Below are 20,411 nucleotides of genomic sequence, written 5' to 3'. Positions count from 1 at the left end.
CACTCAGCATCATAATCAAGTTCTAGTGTCTTAAGTCTTGGTACCTGTGATGCATAGAAACTGAGTGGGTCAAGCTGGGAAACCTCGTGAGTACATAGGGATTTCAATCCCACAATGTCTATATATATATATATATATATATATATATATATATATATATATATATATATATATATGATTTGGATATCTATAAAACCTCATACTTATACATATAAACCGTTTACAAGAAAGGACTTGACTATACCGCTAGGGACTTCCTTGACTGTTGAAAGTCAAAAAGGCATTCGATCTATCAGAGTATTTGATGAATATGGTATTCTACTTCATTTATGTGTGTGGGTTATAAATCCACACTAGCAACTTAATTCACAAGACCTCCTAGAATGATCACGTGTTTTCATCATACTCTTGGAGATGACCAGACATATTGTTATAATTGCCTCATCTGGACCAACCATTTTAGGTCATCCAAAAAGGAATACAATTTGTATTGCGGTATATATTTTCATATCATCGACACCTAAAAGTGTCATGAAATAGAACTCTACTCTATGTTCTTAACTTACACTTACATACTTCAAATGAGATTACCTAATCTTAATCTTAGTTGAACTAGGTATCTATAATAAGTCTTATCTTATTAACAGCAAACTACTATGCTCCTGTTGTGACATGTTCTCAGATGTTCTGGACGCTAAAGGATGGATCTGACTTGGGTGCTTACCTAAGAACACAATCACAAAAGAACCGTTAGAGGACGACCGGGTGTTCTCCCGGGACGTCGCTCCGACGATCAAGTTAGTCTAGAGTGAGAGAGAAATCTTAGGTTAATCTTCGTCATAAAGAAGATGGATACCTCCCTTGAGACGAAAGAGATCCTTTTATACCTGTTACCAACGGATCGTGGGGATCGTGCCTTGTGAGCGTGAAACATGGCTTCCTGTTATTGGGAGAGCTATTCACACTAACTAACCGCCAAGTGACGTCAGTTATGAGCGTCACTTGGTCTATCTGTTGCTTTCTCATTGGTGGTGAATAAATGAGGAGATCACATGGGATGTTCTTCCTTTATGAAGAGAAATGAGTTGTCGCTCCGGATTTGGCTCTTTGAGGCCAAGACTGGGTCTTAGCCAAGGCATTAACGTCTTTGTTACATTTAACGTGGCTGTTAGGTAATGTTAAAAAGTCCCCTAGACCAGTAGTCTTCTACGTTCGTGGTGTAGCACAGTTGCTATGGTCTACTCATAGATACGTGGTGAACTACTATTGAAAACTTGTGCAGTTGGCAGGTGAAATCGTCGTTGTTTGGCGGTTTCATCATGAGGAAGGTTCGTTGCCTTACTGATGGCATTAAAACCCCAGTTCCTCCTAGCCTTTTTCTCATTGCATTCTACTTGTTTTTGAGAAAAAAACCTTTAAACCTTTCCGTTGTATTTTCCATGGCTACTACTCGCGCTTTATGAAGAGATCTTACCACCGAGGAATTGGAGTCTTTCGAGTTCCAATTTGGGTCTGTTCCCGAACATCGGTGTGCAAATTCCCTTGCATGATGCCTCTTTGTACAGTCCTCCTGAAGGCAAAGTCGGGATCCCAATCACCTTCTTTGAGGCAGGTCTGCGCTTGCCTACCACCAATTTCTTGAACTTGATAATCCGGGAATAAGGGTTTTCAGTAAGGGAGTTGAACCCTATCGCTATAAACAAGATAGTCAGCTTTGAACTTCTTTGTCGTGCCCTAGGCCGCTTTCTGGCCATTCTTACTTTCAAGCACTTTTTTAACGCCTCCACTTAGTCGGGGACTCGAACCCTTTCTCACTGCGGGGGAGTCCCTACTCTTATCCACGATCAGAAGTCTAAAAAGAACTGGCAAGAGAAATTCTTATGGGTGAAAAGCGATCTCGTGGTACTTAGTTACCCAAGGAATAAGGTGTATGTCGACCGTGCCCCGGTGTAGTTTGGCACCGACAAGGAACTGGCTGACGCCCTGGAGAAGATCAACATCACCGCTGAAGATTGGCTTGACCATTTCTTGGCCGTCAGTGGGATGAGTGCTGCTTAGAGGGATCGTGGGAAGATGCTTAAATTCTTTTTTGAGAAAGAGGTTATCTCTTTTGCTTTTCCTCTCCCCTATTTTATATGAAAATATTAGCAAGTTATGTTTAAAGCGGTGCTTTGGCTAAACCGTTATTGTTTTTTGTTTTTACCAGGTGTGCAGGAGACTATTTCTCTGGAGAAAGTTCTTCAGGATCTGTTTGATGGTCAGCTTCAAGTTCACGACATTGACCTGGTGGAGGCTCTTCCACCTCCTTTTTCTGGACAAGGATTAATGGCGACTGCCGGTTCTGACAATGTTACTGGCGCTGGTGAGGATCTGGACCTACAGGACGTTGTCGTCACTGGTGCTTCTCAGAAGGATCCTACATTGTCCGAGTCCCCGAGGAGTCTTCGCCGGGTTAAGAGACGTTTTGCACTCTTGGAAGCCTCTTCTGGTTGTCAAACTGAGGTAGCTAGCATCGGGGCCCCTCTATGTAAGAAACGTAATTTGAGTCTCTTACTAGGGGGTTCCAAGGATTCCAATCGTGCCCCCGAGGAAGGTCCTCAAAAACTGTTGGAGGGTGCACAAACCGGCACAACTGAACCGCCTTGTCATATGGGACAAGGAAGCACCGAGAAAACCAGCCTCGTTCCCACAATCGAAGGAGCTGGGACAAAGAATGGGTCTCCGCCTCCTCATGGTCTTGCATCCACCTCTTCTCGTAAAAACACAACCACCCCCTACTGATGGATTATCATCTAGATGCTTATAAGCCATCTTGGAGGCTAACTGCTCAGGATCTTCTCTCTGATCATGACGCTGCTCTCGAGTGGTGTTAGCATGCATTTCCTCCTGCCACGACTGAGGCCCTAAATGTCCTGTCCGATGAGCATATAGTTGAAGGATTGCGTTATGTTGGCACTCAAGTGTCGCCTTATTTAGTAGCGGTTGCCGAACGCATCTCCGAGATGGAGACCCTCCGGTCCGACTCGGACAGGAGGGGCATCTAATGTGAAGAACTGAAGGCCCAAGTGGCGAAGTTAGAAGCTGATAAGAGCAGCTTGGAGGCTAGACATGAGGCGGTGTTACTTCAGAGGGCAGGCTTGGCGGATCAAGTGGCAAATCTAGTGAAATAGGTGGAGGTCCTGAACACTCATGTGGGGGTCCTGATGTTGGAGAACGTCGGTCTGAGCAAGCGTACAATGGAACTGGAGGTTGCTCTGGTGACCGAGAACGCCGCAATGGGAGCGATGGAAAGGGATATTTCTTAGATCTTTGGCGACGGGCTTGGTCAGGTTGTGGATAGGTTGATTGAAAGTCCACAGTTCCTCCAAGGCTTGGTTCTTGTGAAAGAAGCTTGTGTCACTGCTGGTGTGGAATAAGGTAAAAGGGTTATTTGGGAGCAGGTATCTGCCAGGGAGGTAGACCCAAAGTCTGAGGAGGACTTGGCAACTAGGACTCAAGAGATGTAAGATGCCCTAGTGACCTTCACGGAGACAGAATTTGATGGCCATCTTCACTTGGGTGCCATGGACATAGCTGGGCTTCGTAATCTCTGTCAGGAGTCTCAGAGCGAGGAATCGGTCCTCGTTTCAAGCTTTCCTTCTAGTGATGATAACACTCATGTTGATAAGTAGTTTTGTGTTTGGCTTGTTTTTATGTAACCCCCGTTGACAATATTTTCCTTATTTGTTTGTTGTCTTTGCTACCCCTTGTGGCCATATTTTAAGTCCGGGAGTCCGACAATTTGAACAATGTTTGCTTTTTATGGTTGTGAATGTTTCTCTTTATTGCACACTCTCTTTCACCTGATTACTCTATGTGTGGTTTATGTTGTCCATCACATGATATTTACATAGGATTTGTTTACACCCCTGGTCGGAATTCTCTTGCTAGTGAACTCTTTGTGCTTTATTGAAGCTGGTCTTTGAGATATTTGTTCTAATCTGGTGCTTAAAGACCTTGGGTGTAGCCAAGATTGTCATCTTGAGGCTCACCCAATTTTGTTTATTTTTTTTTATATTCGTGGAAGGTTATGACCCTTATACACTAATGTCACATGTTCTTTACTTGATGAGCATGTTTTGGCAGGAAGGTTATGAGCCTTTCTAATGTAAATTTCATGGCTGCCTTCTTGTAACGATTTCGCTCGTGTGACGTTGGATGATCAATCCTTGTTGCCACATGGTAAATGTACACAGCCTCTTTGTTTCTTAGATTTGAATATAAGGAGCATCATATTATGACTGAAAATAGTGAAGTAATTTATGTTGATTATATTTACATATTAAAATTAGCATACAATTCGTTAGCTAGCACTGGTTCTACCTTTAACACTTGTTTTAAGAGTAGAAGTGGCACAAGCTCTGCGCATTCCACGTTCTTGGAATGGCGCACCCATCTTGAGCTTCTAGGATATAGGCACCATTCTTGTGTGCTTCTATGATTTTGTATGGTCCTTCCCACTTGACACTGAGTTTCTCTAGTGGTTCTATGTGGCTAGACTCGTTCTTTCTTTGTACATATTCTCCAACTTTAAAGTTCTTAGCCCGGACTTGGCGGTTGTAATAGTACATATTCTCCAACTTTAAAGTTCTGTGTGGCTACCTCCTTGAAACTCTTTGTTCGTAAGGAGCCAACGACTATTTCCAATGGGAGGACCGCCTCCATCTCATAGGTTATAGACTGAAGGGCATTTCTCCTGTACTAGACCTTGTTGTGGTGCGATAGGACCATAACACTGTCAGGAGCTCATCAACCCAGGCGGACTTGGATCTGAGTATCCGTTTCTTCAAATCATTGACTATGGTTTTGTTGGATATCCTTGTCTGTCCGTTAGCCTGAGGGTGCGCTACTAATGTGAACTGGCGGTGTATTTTCTTATCTTCACACCATTCCTTGAAGGGACTTCCTTCAAGATGCATTATCACTTATGAGGATCCAAAGAGTTCCAAAGTGGGCCAAGATGTTCTTTGTCATGAAATTTATCATCTTTTTGCCAGTGATAGTGGCCAGTGGTTCCGACTCTATCCACTTGGTGAAATAGTCCACGGATACCAGTAAAAACTTTACACCTCTTGGCGTTGCTGGAAATGGTTCCACTATTGTAACGCCTGTGTTTCCGGGCTTGCCATTTGTAGCAATATAATAGTCTAGGTTAACCTTTGTAACCCGTTTTGAAATAATAAGATTGTATTATTTGAGTATTATGTGTTTTGTGCTTAATTGCTTAATTATGTGGTTTGATTAATTAAGAATAAAAATAAGCGTCAAAATTTAAGTGTAAAATAAACTTAATATCTTTGATTAATGTTGTAGTAATTGAAACGAGGTTTCCGAATATATATAGAACGCCCAAATCTGACTTCGTATGAGGAAGTTATGATTTATCGAAGTTCCGGCTTAGCGGCATGCAGCCTGAAATACTCGATTTGAGATCGAGCGGTTTTTAGCCAAAGCAATCTAAATGAGAATCGAAGATCTCATTGTTGGTATCGAAGCGATAAAAAGTTAGGTGAGAACGGACGTCAAACGAAGAAGTTATGAATTTATAACGAAAGTTTCTGTCGCGGCCTATTAAAAATAATTAATAAAAATAAAGTCAAAATTAGCCGACGGAGTCTAAACGAAAGTCGTAGAGCGTGGTCTCACCTTTCCGTGGATATAAAGAACGTCGAAAACGGAGTTCGTATGAAGAAGTTATGAATTTCCGAAGTTTATTAATCATTTTGTAATTAAATTTAAATCAAAATCGGAAGCCTTATCCGAAGACGAGTCACCGGTGTGATCCGGAGTACGCCCCACGTACGAGGGTACGCTACCGCGTACTCAGCATAGTGTCGACACTTCGGATGACGCATGCAGTGACGATTTCGGAAGCAGTACGCGCTGCGTACTGCAGTACGCCCCGCGTACTCCGAGGCTCCAGCCTCTATAAAAGGGGATCCGAAGGCAGCCAAAATTCTTGTTCATTTCTTCTCTTCTCTCTAGTCTTTTGCATCTTTTTGCGTGCCGATTCCACCCCGATGCCCCGGTATCATACTCTAGCCCCGAGGCAAGTCCCGAGACCCCGAAGATCCCGAGAAGTGCGGTTCCCGAGTCGAAGCTCTGCCCGCGAGAAGTTCGATTTTCGAGGAGATCTTCCAGATCTGCTGAGGAATACTACTTCTATAAGCCGTAGTGCTGTCGGATCATCTTCTGATCAAGTGAGTGTGTAGTTATTTTCTTTCTAATACAATAATACGAAGTATTTTATATAAAAATACGTGCTATGTGTATATATTTGGTTGTGTTATGTGTGAATGTGTATTCACTCTCTTCTATCTTATAGATCTGCTTATTTCTTTATGAGATATGTGTTATGTGTGTGTGTGCCTCATCTGTTATGTGATATATGTGTTGATTAAACCATGCTATACAGGTTTTCTTTAAACTATGTATACAAATGTATATTTTTATCTACTAATATGTTGGGTAGAACATGGGTAGATAGTTGGTGTGTAATAAACAGATGAGAGGCCTCGTTGTTGTTTGATTTAGTCATCTAGCGGAGTTTCGATGACAACCACATACTTTTCTAGATAGTCTTGTGGAAACATTAGCAGGTTCGCCACCTGTAGGTGTTAATGAACTTGGGTGTTCATTCACTGTACTCCATCCCCCTCATGGTTGCCTTATTTGACTTATATTGCTGAGGTACCCCCGAAGCATGTTTTGTCGCCCCGATTAAATATTCTTAGACTAGGCCCCTTATGTTAGTTGAATTAGGGACATTAAAGTGAGAATAACGGGAATGGGTAATTGGGTTATTGTTGGTTGGTGAAAATTAAATATGATATTTATTGTGGGTTGAAAACCCTATATGCTCACCAGGCTCCCAAGCCTGACCCACTCAGTTTTAAATTGTATTACAGGAAGTGGCGGAAGGGCATGAGATGGATGATCCATCAAGTTGTTTTGTTTACAAGTCTGCATATGTTTATATTTGTTATATGACTTGTAATGTATTCGTTTATGCTTATTGGTCTGTATCGGAACATGACACCCCGAGTTTTGATTATAATGAAAATACATTTCTTTTATGAAATGCTTCGGTAAACATTGTTTTATCATGTTTTGTTTTTGGGAACAAATTCCGCAACTCTTTCAAATCAAAAGGATTTACTCTGAAAATATTTAAAAGCATAAATGAAAATCGGTCTTTTCTGGCCGAGATTTTGGGGATGTCACAACTATATTGCTCCCCCATTGGTGGAAAGGTCAGGGGCTAGTGATGCTTGTCAGTGTCATGGCCGGTTGATTTTGGAAAGGGGCGAATGCTTGGCATTCTTTGCATTTCTTGGTTAAGGATGCGGCGTCGTTGTATACGTCCGTCCAGTATACTCCTAGGCGAAGTATCTTGCATGTGACTGCGCGAGCTCCTTCGTTTACCATTGTGTCCCCTGAATGACTTTCTTCAAGAGAAGTCTGCCCCTCTGTCTTAGAAATGCACCTGAGCCATGGACTTAAATATCCTTTTCGAAACAACTGATTGTCCCTTAATGCAAAATGTGGTGCCCTGACTTTGACTTTCCTCGCCTCCTATGGATCGTCTAGAAGCATGCCATGGCGCAAGTAATCAACAAATGGTTTTCGTCCATTCTGGGGGGGTGATATGGTATTGACTTGTTAGTTGTCATCACTCCTTTCCGGTAGTACTTCGACCAGCACTTTCTTTGTGAGATGATCATACAAGGTGGAGGCCAGTTTGTTGAGGGCGTTTGCCCTTGCATTTCCCCCTAGGATATTTTCTTTATTGAAAAACTATTGAACGTGGTATAATCCATTTATTTGGTTTGTGAGAGAGAAATCTTAGGGTAATCTTTGTGAGAAAGAATATAAATCCCTCCCTTGATACGAAAGAGATCCTTTTATACCTGTTACTAACGGATCGTAGGGACCATGCCCTGTAAGCGTGAAACATGGCTTCCTCTTACTAGGAGAGTTATTCACGCTAACTAACCTCCAGGTGACGTCAGTTATGGGTGTCACCTGGGCTATCTGTTGCTTTCTCATTGGTTGTGAGTGAATGAGGAGATCACAAAGGATGTTCTTCCCTTGTGACGAGAAATGAGTTGTCGCTCCAGCTTTGGCTTTCTGAGGCCAAGACTGGGTCTTAGCAAAGGCAGTAATTGTTGGAATAGTGTCTAAGGCTGCAACTATATTAGGCAAGTATTTGACCCGATTGTGCATGGTCCTTTTGGGTTGCCTTCACCATAGCAACTTGATAGGATGATTTATTATGAGAGAATAGATATTATTAATATATTATGAGAATAATATAATGAATAATAATATTGTTATTTAATTAATATAAGTCATAGATTAATTAGTATTAATTTGGTGACTTAAAGATATTAATTAAATAAGAGGGTATAAACTGTCAATTGTTTGATAGTTACAATTTAGACTGTAAATCCTTTAGGGATAAGGATTGGACAGATTCTAGGGCTTGGGATAGCCTCAAAATCGTCCAAGGCTTATCTTAGGTAAGGATTTGGATTGCTTTAAGGAAAGATTATCCAGCTAGGGTTTAAGGGTGAAACCCTATGAGTCTACAAGTATAAATAGACCCTTAGGACATGTGAAATCGGCACCTCTGCTAAAGCAAAGAAACCCTGGCCGATTTCTAGTCCCTCTCCTCTCTCTCAAATCATCTTCCTTGCTAGTTGGTGTTTGTAAGCCATTAGAGGAGTGACAATTGTGACTCTAGAGCTCCAAGACAACAAGATCAAACAAGAGATTCAAAGGTAAACTTCTAGATCTGATTTTGTATTGTTCTTATACCTAATTAGTCATTAGAAGTCTTGGATTGAAAGCATGTTTAGTTAGAGAAACCTAGATCCAAGCATTAGGGTTTGCATGTGCACATAGGGATGTTCATATGGCCAAAACCCGTCAGTGGTATCAGAGCCTAGATTGGTTTCTATTAAATTGTTGCTTGATTGTTTGTTTCTTGCTTTCAAATTTCGAATTTTGAGTTTCTGAGTCATGGACTCGGCGAGTCCCATGGTGGACTTGGCGAGTCCCATGGTGCACTCGGTGAGTCCGAGCGTCAGGAAGAGCTAAAATAGGGATTTTTTGATATTTATCTTATGGAAATTAGCCTTTATCATATTAGATCAACCCTAATCCGATTTTTTGATATATATGACTATAATCTTGATCTAATTAAAGATATTTATCAACTAATAAAATATTTAATTTCCTTATGTGATAATTAATTAATTATTTTGATTAAATTGGTAATTATCTTGCAAGAAATCATTAAACCAATAAATCAAATATGGATAATTATGGAATTAATTGTTAATTAAGATTATTTGTTATTTGATCCTCCATGTTTTAAATGTTTAAAACGTGCCCTCAAGTTTTGAAATTTATGTTTTGTGATTAAAAGTTTAATTTAGACAATTTAAATTTCAAACCCTAGATTTTTACAAGGTTAAAATACAACCCTATACTAATATAACATTACAAGATTAATATATATATATATATATATATATATATATATATATATATATATATATATATATATATATATATGTATGTATAACTAAAATGCTAGTCTTACCGTTAGTAGGCCTCATTCACAAAGCCGATCTATAAGGTGGGTATAAGGTTGCGGCCTATAATGCTTTTATGTGCTAAATGTTATATGTTTCCATATATATGATATTATTTGTTCGGATCTATGGTCTGTTGCCGACCGGATCTAGAAACCTTATGTGTGTAGGATTCTAAGCGTACGTCTACGATATTAGAACTAGCATGTAAACGTTTCGGAGTGATAAGGATGATTTGAATATCTATCATGATTGAGGATCTAATTTCACCTTATTCGGTGTGTAGATCAAAATGGTGAGAACAAGAAGTGGAGTTGGAAATGCTGACGAAAACAGGAATCAACCACCAGTGATTGAGCCAATACCTGTCGTAGCAGCAGCACCTGAGCCAATAACCATGGCTGGTGTGCAATTGATGATTCAGACGATGTTGGATCGTCAGATGGATGAAACTAGACAGTTGCTTCAACAAAATCGTGAAGAACTGTCGATTCGTGTGGAAGAGCCTGAATTAAATGAAGGGCACTCGGAAGGTGGAAACTTCAGTGGGTCTGTTGGTCCAGCCAACCCACCGATAGTTAGGCAAGATAACCATGAAGGAAGGAATGATGGAATGGGATGCAAGTACAAGGACTTTTTGACTTGCAAACCATCGACCTTCAATGGAAAGGAGGATCCGATTGGGGTTATGGATTGGATCTCCGAAATGGAGCTAGCCTTCATGACGTGTGGCTGTAGAGGTAAGTTGCAAACTACTATGCCGTGCGTCAATTCCGAGGTGGAGCCGTTCGTTGGTGGAACACTCTAGGGAAGACCTTAAGCCCTAATGAGCCACTGTAATTGACATGGGCAGAATTCTTGGTGCAGTTCAAGCGCAAGTTCTGTTCGGCTCAAAATTTGTTGGAGTTGGAGAACAAGTTCCTGACATTGACGAAAGGCAGCATGTCAGTTGATGAATACACCAATAACTTCACCGATAAGATGGAGTTTGCCTTGCGTATCGTTCCAGACGAGCTGACAAAGGTGGATCGGTATGCGAAGGGACTTCCATGGGAGTACGAGGTGCCAGTACGTCAGGCACTTACTCTAGAGGCAGCTATCTGGGCTGCCAAGTCTGTTGAAAACATGATCAAGGGGAGAACCACCAACAAGGCTGATGTTGGTGAGAAAAGAAAGTTTGAGGGAACATCTGGTTCCGGTAAGAAAGGAAAATTTTCGAAATCTGATTCGAAAAAGTTTGGAGGAAAAGGAGGCGAAGCAAAGTGGTGTGATAAGTGTAAGAAAAAGCACTTTGGGAAATGTAGCGAGGATGTGACCTGCTACAAGTGTGGAAAGGTTGGACATTTTGCCAATGAATGTCCGAACAACAAAAGGATGTGTTTTGGGTGTAATGAAGAGGGGCACATTTTGAAGGACTGTCCGAGGAAGAAGGAGGCAGCAAAGCCCAACATTCCACCAAAGCCAAAGGTGAGAGCATTCCAGATGACACTGGAAGCTGCGAAGGATGAAGCTGATGTCGCTTCAGGTACCTTTCTCGTAAACGAATTACCTGCTCATATATTGTTTGATTCTGGAGCCAACTACTCCTTTATTTCGCATGAGTTTGGTAGAAAGCTAGCTTTGCCTATTGATAGACTAGATAATGCTTTATTAGTCGAAGTAGCTAGTGGCAAGTTTGTACCTGTTAGCCATCGTATGAAAAACGTCTTGATCGACCTTAATGGGAATAAGTTTCACGAGGCGTTATTGCCTATCGAACTTAATGGTTTCGACATCGTCTTGGGAATGGATTGGCTTAGCGCCAATGATGCCGAAATTTTATGCAAGAAAAAGATAGTTAAAGTAAACCCGCCTGGAAAAGATTCGTTTATGGTGTATGGGGACAAACGGCGAGTGAATTCTGGGATCATTTCTCTAATGAAAGCCAGAAAGTGTTTGACCAGGGGATGTACATCATATTTAGCATTTGTGATTGATGCTAAGAAGGAAAAGAAGGTGATGCAGAGCATTCCAGTGGTGTGTGATTTTCCGGAAGTGTTCCCCGAGGATCTTCCTGGATTACCACCTGATAGACAAGTGGAGTTCAGAATAGACTTGTTACCAGGAACCACGCCAATAGCAAAAGCACCTTATCGATTAGCACCGACGGAGATGAAGGAGCTGATGATGCAACTTCAGGAGTTATTAGACAAAGGTTTCATTAGACCTAGTTCATCGCCCTGGGGAGCTCCGGTGTTATTTGTGAAGAAGAAAGATGGAAGTATGAGAATGTGCATCGATTATAGAGAGCTGAACAAGGCAACAATAAATAATAGATATCCGTTGCCGAGGATTGATGACCTGTTTGATCAATTGCAAGGTTCGAGCTATTTCTCGAAGATCGATCTTAGGTCAGGATATCATCAGCTGAAGGTAAGAGAGCAAGATATCGAGAAGACTGCATTCAGAACTAGATATGGACACTACGAGTTCTTGGTTATGTCGTTTGGACTAACCAATGCTCCAGCAGCGTTCATGGATTTGATGAATAGGGTTTGTAACCTGTTCCTTGATAAATCTGTGATAGTGTTCATAGACGACATTCTGATTTACTCGAAAAGCCAGGAGGAGCATGGCAGGCACTTGCGAGAAGTGTTAGAAGTTTTGAAGAAGGAGAAGCTTTATGCGAAGTTCTCCAAATGTGATTTTTGGATTCGTGAGGTCCAATTCTTATGTCACGTGGTCAACCAAGAAGGGATAATGGTTGATCCAGCGAAGATCGAAGCTGTGACGAAGTGGAAACAACCGAAAAGTCCCACGGAGATTCGAAGCTTTTTAGGATTAGCCGGATATTACCGCAGGTTTATCCAAGGCTTTTCTTCGATTGCTACTCCATTAACAGCTTTGACCCACAAAGGAGCTACTTATGCTTGGGGTGAGAAGCATAAAGAAGCATTCGAGAAGTTAAAGAAGAAGCTATGCGAGGCACCGATACTTTCTCTACCCGATGGAGTTGAAGACTTCGCTGTTTATAGCGATGCGTCTGGTGTTGGATTGGGTTGTGTTTTGACCTAAAGAGAAAAGGTGATAGCATATGCGTCTCGACAGCTGAAAGAGCATGAAAAGAATTACGCGACTCATGATTTGGAATTGGCAGCGGTAGTTTTCGCTCTGAAAATATGGAGACATTACCTCTATGGCACGAAGTGCAAACTTTTCACTGATCATAAGAGTCTCCAATACCTCTTTAATCAGAAAGAATTGAATATGAGGCAACGACGCTGGCTAGAATTACTTAAAGACTACGACTACGAGATACTTTACCACCCCGGTAAAGCTAATGTTGTTGTTGATGCTCTCAGTCGGAAGGTCAATCTTGAAAGGAAGAGGCCAAGAGCGTTGAGAATTGAAGTTGTCTCGACCATTGTGGAAAGTATAAAGAAAGCTCAAGAGGAAGCTTCTGAGAAAAATGACCGAAAGGAGGAACGTTTGGGTAAAACGTTGGTGTTTGGTACTAACGGTCATGGACTGAAGGTATTCCAAGATCGTATTTGGGTACCTAAGTCAGGAGGAATTAGGGATCTTCTGATGGAAGAAGCTCATAAAACCATGTACTCAATTCATCCGGGTAGCACTAAAATGTATAGGGACCTGAAACCCTACTACTGGTGGCCGACGATGAAGCTTGATGTTGCAAAGTATGTGGCCGAGTGTGTGACTTGTGCGAGAGTCAAGACACAACATCAGAAACCTTACGGGAGTTTAGAACCATTGCCTGTGCCTATGGGTAAGTGGGAAGACATTGCTATGGATTTTGTCACTAAACTGCCCAGAACAAAGAATGGTCACGACATGATTTGGGTGGTCGTTGATCGATTCACTAAGAGTGCGCATTTCATAGCGGCCAGGGAGAAATGGTCTATGGAAAAGCTTGCGAATTCTTACGTGAAGGAAATTGTGAGGCTTCACGGTGTTCCGTTAACGATGGTATCGGATCGTGATAGCCGTTTCACCTCAAGGTTTTGGAAAAGTCTACAAGAGGAAATGGGTACCAAGTTATGTTTAAGCACAGCTTACCATCCGCAGACTGATGGTCAGAGTGAAAGAACAATACAAACACTTGAAGATATGCTGAGATCAGCATGTACCTTGGAATTCCTAGGTAATTGGGATGAACATTTACCGTTGGTAGAATTTTCCTATAATAATAGTTTTCACTCGAGCATTAAGATGGCACCTTATCAAGCTTTGTATGGACAGAAGTGTCGTACGCCGTCTTGTTGGCTTGAGGCTGGGGAAAAGCAGTTTATGGGACCGGAGATGGTTCATCAAACTGCTGAAAAGTTGAAAATAATTAGGGAAAGAATGTTAGCAGCTCAAGATCGTCAAAAGAGCTATGCTGACAAGAAGCGAAGACCGATGACTTTTGAGGTTGGAGATTCGGTTTTGCTTAAAGTCTCGCCGTGGAAGGGGCTTATAAGATTTGGTAAAAGGGAAAAGTTGAGTCCAAGGTTTATTGGACCGTTTAAAGTCCTTCAGAGGATTGGGAACCAAGCTTACAAGCTCGAATTACCCGAAGAACTGAATGGAATTCACAACACTTTTCATGTGTGTTATTTGCGGAAGTTCACGGGAGAAGTTCCCGATATAATTCCAATTTCTGAATTGAGAATTGATGAGAACAAAAGGTTGATTGAAGAACCAGAGGCAATTGTTGACCGAAAGACTAAGAAGTTGCGATGCAAAATGGTTGGGTTAGTGCTTGTCTGATGGAAACACACGAATGGGCCGAATCTCACCTGGGAGACGGAGAGTGACATGTTGAGTCGCTATCCGCATTTGTTTGTTGATGTGTGATTCCGGGGACGGAATCATTCTAAGGTGGAGAGAATTGTAACGCCTGTGTTTCCGGGCTTGCCATTTGTAGCAATATAATAGTCTAGGTTAACCTTTGTAACCCGTTTTGAAATAATAAGATTGTATTATTTGAGTATTATGTGTTTTGTGCTTAATTGCTTAATTATGTGGTTTGATTAATTAAGAATAAAAATAAGCGTCAAAATTTAAGTGTAAAATAAACTTAATATCTTAGATTAATGTTGTATTAATTGAAACGAGGTTTCCGAATATATATAGAACGCCCAAATCTGACTTCGTATGAGGAAGTTATGATTTATCGAAGTTCCGGCTTAGCGGCATGCAGCTTGAAATACTCGATTTGAGATCGAGCGGTTTTTAGCCGAAGCAATCTAAATGAGAATCGAAGATCTCCTTGTTGGTATCGAAGCGATAAAAAGTTAGGCGAGAACGGACGTCAAACGAAGAAGTTATGAATTTATAACGAAAGTTTCTGTCGCGGCCTATCAAAAATAATTAATAAAAATAAAGTCAAAATTAGCCGACGGAGTCTAAACGAAAGTCGTAGAGCGTGGTCTCACCTTTCCATGGATATAAAGAACGTCGAAAACGGAGTTCGTATGAAGAAGTTATGAATTTCTGAAGTTTATTAATCATTTTGTAATTAAATTTAAATCAAAATCGGAAGCCTTATCCGAAGACGAGTCACCGGTGTGATCCGGAGTACGCCCCACGTACGAGGGTACGCTACCGCGTACTCAGCATAGTGTCGACACTTCGGATGACGCATGCAGTGACGATTTCGGAAGCAGTACGCGCTGCGTACTGCAGTACGCCCCGCGTACTCCGAGGCTCCAGCCTCTATAAAAGGGGATCCGAAGGCAGCCAAAATTCTTGTTCATTTCTTCTCTTCTCTCTAGTCTTTTGCATCGTTTTGCATGCCGATTCCACCCCGAAGCCCCGGTATCATACTCTAGCCCCGAGGCAAGTCCCGAGACCCCGAAGATCCCGAGAAGTGCGGTTCCTGAGTCGAAGCTCTGCCCGCGAGAAGTTCGATTTTCGAGGAGATCTTCCAGATCTGCTGAGGAATACTACTTCTATAAGTCGTAGTGCTGTCGGATCATCTTCTGATCAAGTGAGTGTGTAGTTATTTTCTTTCTAATACAATAATACGAAGTATTTTATATAAAAATGCGTGCTATGTGTATATATTTGGTTGTGTTATGTGTGAATGTGTATTCACTCTCTTCTATCTTATAGATCTGCTTATTTCTTTATGAGATATGTGTTATGTGTGTGTGTGCCTCATCTGTTATGTGATATATGTGTTGATTAAACCATGCTATACAGGTTTTCTTTAAACTATGTATACAAATGTATATTTTTATCTACTAATATGTTGGGTAGAACATGGGTAGATAGTTGGTGTGTAATAAACAGATGAGAGGCCTCGTTGTTGTTTGATTTAGTCATCTAGCGGAGTTTAGATGACGACCACATACTTTTCTAGATAGTCTTGTGGAAACATTAGCAGGTTCGCCACCTGTAGGTGTTAATGAACTTGGGTGTTCATTCGATGTACTCCATCCCCCTCATGGTTGCCTTATTTGACTTATATTGCTGAGGTACCCCCGAAGCATGTGTTGTCGCCCCGATGAAATATTCTTAGACTAGGTCCCTTATGTTAGTTGAGTTAGGGACATTAAAGTGAGAATAACGGGAATGGGTAATTGGGTTATTGTTGGTTGGTGAAAATTAAATATGATATTTATTGTGGGTTGAAAACCCTATATGCTCACCAGGCTCCCAAGCCTGACCCACTCAGTTTTAAATTGTATTACAGGAAGTGGCGGAAGGGCATGAGATGGATGATCCATCAAGTTGTTTTGTTTACAAGTCTGCATATGTTTATATTTGTTATATGACTTGTAATGTATTCGTTTATGCTTATTGGTCTGTATCGGAACATGACACCCCGAGTTTTGATTATAATGAAAATACATTTCTTTTATGAAATGCTTCGGTAAACATTGTTTTATCATGTTTTGTTTTTGGGAACAAATTCCGCAACTCTTTCAAATCAAAAGGATTTACTCTGAAAATATTTAAAAGCATAAATGAAAATCGGTCTTTTCTGGCCGAGATTTTGGGGATGTCACAACTATATTGCTCCCCCATTGGTGGAAAGGTCAGGGGCTAGTGATGCTTGTCAGTGTCATGGCCGGTTGATTTTGGAAAGGGGCGAATGCTTGGCATTCTTTGCATTTCTTGGTTAAGGATGCGGCGTCGTTGTATACGTCCGTCTAGTATACTCCTAGGCGAAGTATCTTGCATGTGACTGCGCGAGCTCCTTCGTTTACCATTGTGTCCCCTGAATGACTTTCTTCGAGAGAAGTCTGCCCCTCTGTCTTAGAAATGCACCTGAGCCATGGACTTAAATATCCTTTTCGAAACAACTGATTGTCCCTTAATGCAAAATGTGGTGCCCTGACTTTGACTTTCCTCGCCTCCTATGGATCGTCTAGAAGCATGCCATGGCGCAAGTAATCAACAAATGGTTTTCGTCCATTCTGGGGGGGGTGATATGGTATTGACTTGTTAGTTGTCATCACTCCTTTCCGGTAGTACTTCGACCAGCACTTTCTTTGTGAGATGATCATACAAGGTGGAGGCCAGTTTGTTGAGGGCGTTTGCCCTTGGATTTCCCCCTAGGATATTTTCTTTATTGAAAAACTATTGAACGTGGTATAATCCATTTATTTGGTTTGTGAGAGAGAAATCTTAGGGTAATCTTTGTGAGAAAGAATATAAATCCCTCCCTTGATACGAAAGAGATCCTTTTATACCTGTTACTAACGGATCGTAGGGACCATGCCCTGTAAGCGTGAAACATGGCTTCCTCTTACTAGGAGAGTTATTCACGCTAACTAACCTCCAGGTGACGTCAGTTATGGGTGTCACCTGGGCTATCTGTTGCTTTCTCATTGGTTGTGAGTGAATGAGGAGATCACAAAGGATGTTCTTCCCTTGTGACGAGAAATGAGTTGTCGCTCCAGCTTTGGCTTTCTGAGGCCAAGACCGGGTCTTAGCAAAGGCAGTAATTGTTGGAATAGTGTCTAAGGCTGCAACTATATTAGGCAAGTATTTGACCCGATTGTGCATGGTCCTTTTGGGTTGCCTTCACCATAGCAACTTGATAGGATGATTTATTATGAGAGAATAGATATTATTAATATATTATGAGAATAATATAATGAATAATAATATTGTTATTTAATTAATATAAGTCATAGATTAATTAGTATTAATTTGGTGACTTAAAGATATTAATTAAATAAGAGGGTATAAACTGTCAATTGTTTGATAGTTACACTTTAGACTGTAAATCCTTTAGGGATAAGGATTAGACAGATTCTAGGGCTTGGGATAGCCTCAAAATCGTCCAAGGCTTATCTTAGGTAAGGATTTGGATTGCTTTAAGGAAAGATTATCCAGCTAGGGTTTAAGGGTGAAACCCTATGAGTCTACAAGTATAAATAGACCCTTAGGACATGTGAAATCGGCACCTCTGCTAAAGCAAAGAAACCCTGGCCGATTTCTAATCCCTCTCCTCTCTCTCAAATCATCTTCCTTGCTAGTTGGTGTTTGTAAGCCATTAGAGGAGTGACAATTGTGACTCTAGAGCTCCAAGACAACAAGATCAAACAAGAGATTCAAAGGTAAACTTCTAGATCTGATTTTGTATTGTTCTTATACCTAATTAGTCATTAGAAGTCTTGGATTGAAAGCATGTTTAGTTAGAGAAACCTAGATCCAAGCATTAGGGTTTGCATGTGCACATAGGGATGTTCATATGGCCAAAACCCGTCAGTGGTATCAGAGCCTAGATTGGTTTCTATTAAATTGTTGCTTGATTGTTTGTTTCTTGCTTGCAAATTTCGAATTTTGAGTTTCTGAGTCATGGACTCGGCGAGTCCCATGGTGGACTTGGCGAGTCCCATGGTGCACTCGGTGAGTCCGAGCGTCAGGAAGAGCTAAAATAGGGATTTTTTGATATTTATCTTATGGAAATTAGCCTTTATCATATTAGATCAACCCTAATCCGATTTTTTGATATATATGACTATAATCTTGATCTAATTAAAGATATTTATCAACTAATAAAATATTTAATTTCCTTATGTGATAATTAATTAATTATTTTGATTAAATTGGTAATTATCTTGCAAGAAATCATTAAACCAATAAATCAAATATGGATAATTATGGAATTAATTGTTAATTAAGATTATTTGTTATTTGATCCTCCATGTTTTAAATGTTTAAAACGTGCCCTCAAGTTTTGAAATTTATGTTTTGTGATTAAAAGTTTAATTTAGACAATTTAAATTTCAAACCCTAGATTTTTACAAGGTTAAAATAAAACCCCATACTAATATAACATTACAAGATTAATATATATATATATATATATATATATATATATATATATATATATATATATATGTATATATGTATAACTAAAATGCTAGTCTTACCGTTAGTAGGCCTCATTCACAAAGCCGATCTATTAGGTGGGTATAAGGTTGCGGCCTATAAAATGGCGCTTAATGGGTGCACACTCACACCCACCGTTTGCTTGATTGGTGGAGGGTCGTTAGCCGAACGGGTAGGATAGGGCAACCTCATCCTCTCATTAAAAGTATAATAAGAAATATAAAGTAACTACATGTTTTTTTTAAAATTTCCCAATCTTAGTTACTTTAGGAAAAGTGAATTCATGCAATCCCATGAAATTACACTTTGCACCTTGCTAAGAAGTTAGTGGAGCGTGTGTGGTTTACCGGCACACTAATTGGTTCTAAGCGAAGGTGGCAAAGGGTGATTCATTATTTATCATAGTTCGATGGAGCGTGTGTGGTTTACCGACACATCGAATAGGTGATCCTTACAATGAAGGCACCATGTGAATTTGCATGGTAATTCACACCCGCTTTGTGATCCTCGGTATCCCAGTCACAAACAAGAGGGGCATATCGAGATTTAAACATGACATTGAAGAGTTTCAATGAATCTCATCCAAACCTAGGAATTCTCAATACATTTAGGACTTAAAGTTATGTTTTTATGGTGGAGAATTAGTGAATCGTCATTCACTTACCTTCATATTATTTGCATGTTGGATTACGGCATCCCTTTTCTAATATGTAAATATTGTTGTAGGATCCTAGCCCTAATTTTTCTTATTGGGTGATAATTAGGGATTCAAATTCTAATCTATCTTTGTCCTTTCTATTTGTAGATGTCGAACGCAAACAACGCTGCTGCTAGTTCTTTCACATTGATGAGCCTTTGTCAAAAGGTCACTTTCGATGGGACGAACTTTAGCGAATGGATAAGATACATTTGCACTATTGATCGCTATGAGGATAAGGAGTATGTCCTCGATGAGAAGCTCGAGAAAATCAACCCTGAAATCGCTACTCCGGTTGAGATGACCGTTTTTGAAACTCACGAGCGTGATGCAACGAAGGTACATTGCATCATGATAGCCACTATGAACTCCGAATTCCAAAAGTCCTATGAGGACATGTACCCATACGAGATGCACCAAGACTTATTGGAGAGATACCATCAAAACGCGAGACAAGAGCGTTATGATATTTTCACTAACATGATTTCCGCTAAGATGGGTCATGGAGAGTCTCTTACCGTGCACCTGCAAAAGATGCAAAGGTATGTCGACCGTCTTCGCAAGTTGAATGTTGACTTTGGGGAAGACTTGGCGATCAACATGGTGCTTCACTCTTTGCCTCCAAGCTACAATCAATTTAGGATGACCTACCACATGAACAAAGAAGAGGTCACCCTAAGCAAACTCCAAGGACTCTTGAGGGTTGCTGAGAGCAACTTCAAGGACAAGTCTGTTGCACC

The sequence above is a fragment of the Lactuca sativa genome, chromosome 5 (genome assembly GCF_002870075.4).
Source record: "Lactuca sativa cultivar Salinas chromosome 5, Lsat_Salinas_v11, whole genome shotgun sequence".
In the NCBI taxonomy this organism is placed as follows: Eukaryota; Viridiplantae; Streptophyta; class Magnoliopsida; order Asterales; family Asteraceae; genus Lactuca; species Lactuca sativa.
This window is presented reverse-complemented; position numbering follows the sequence as displayed.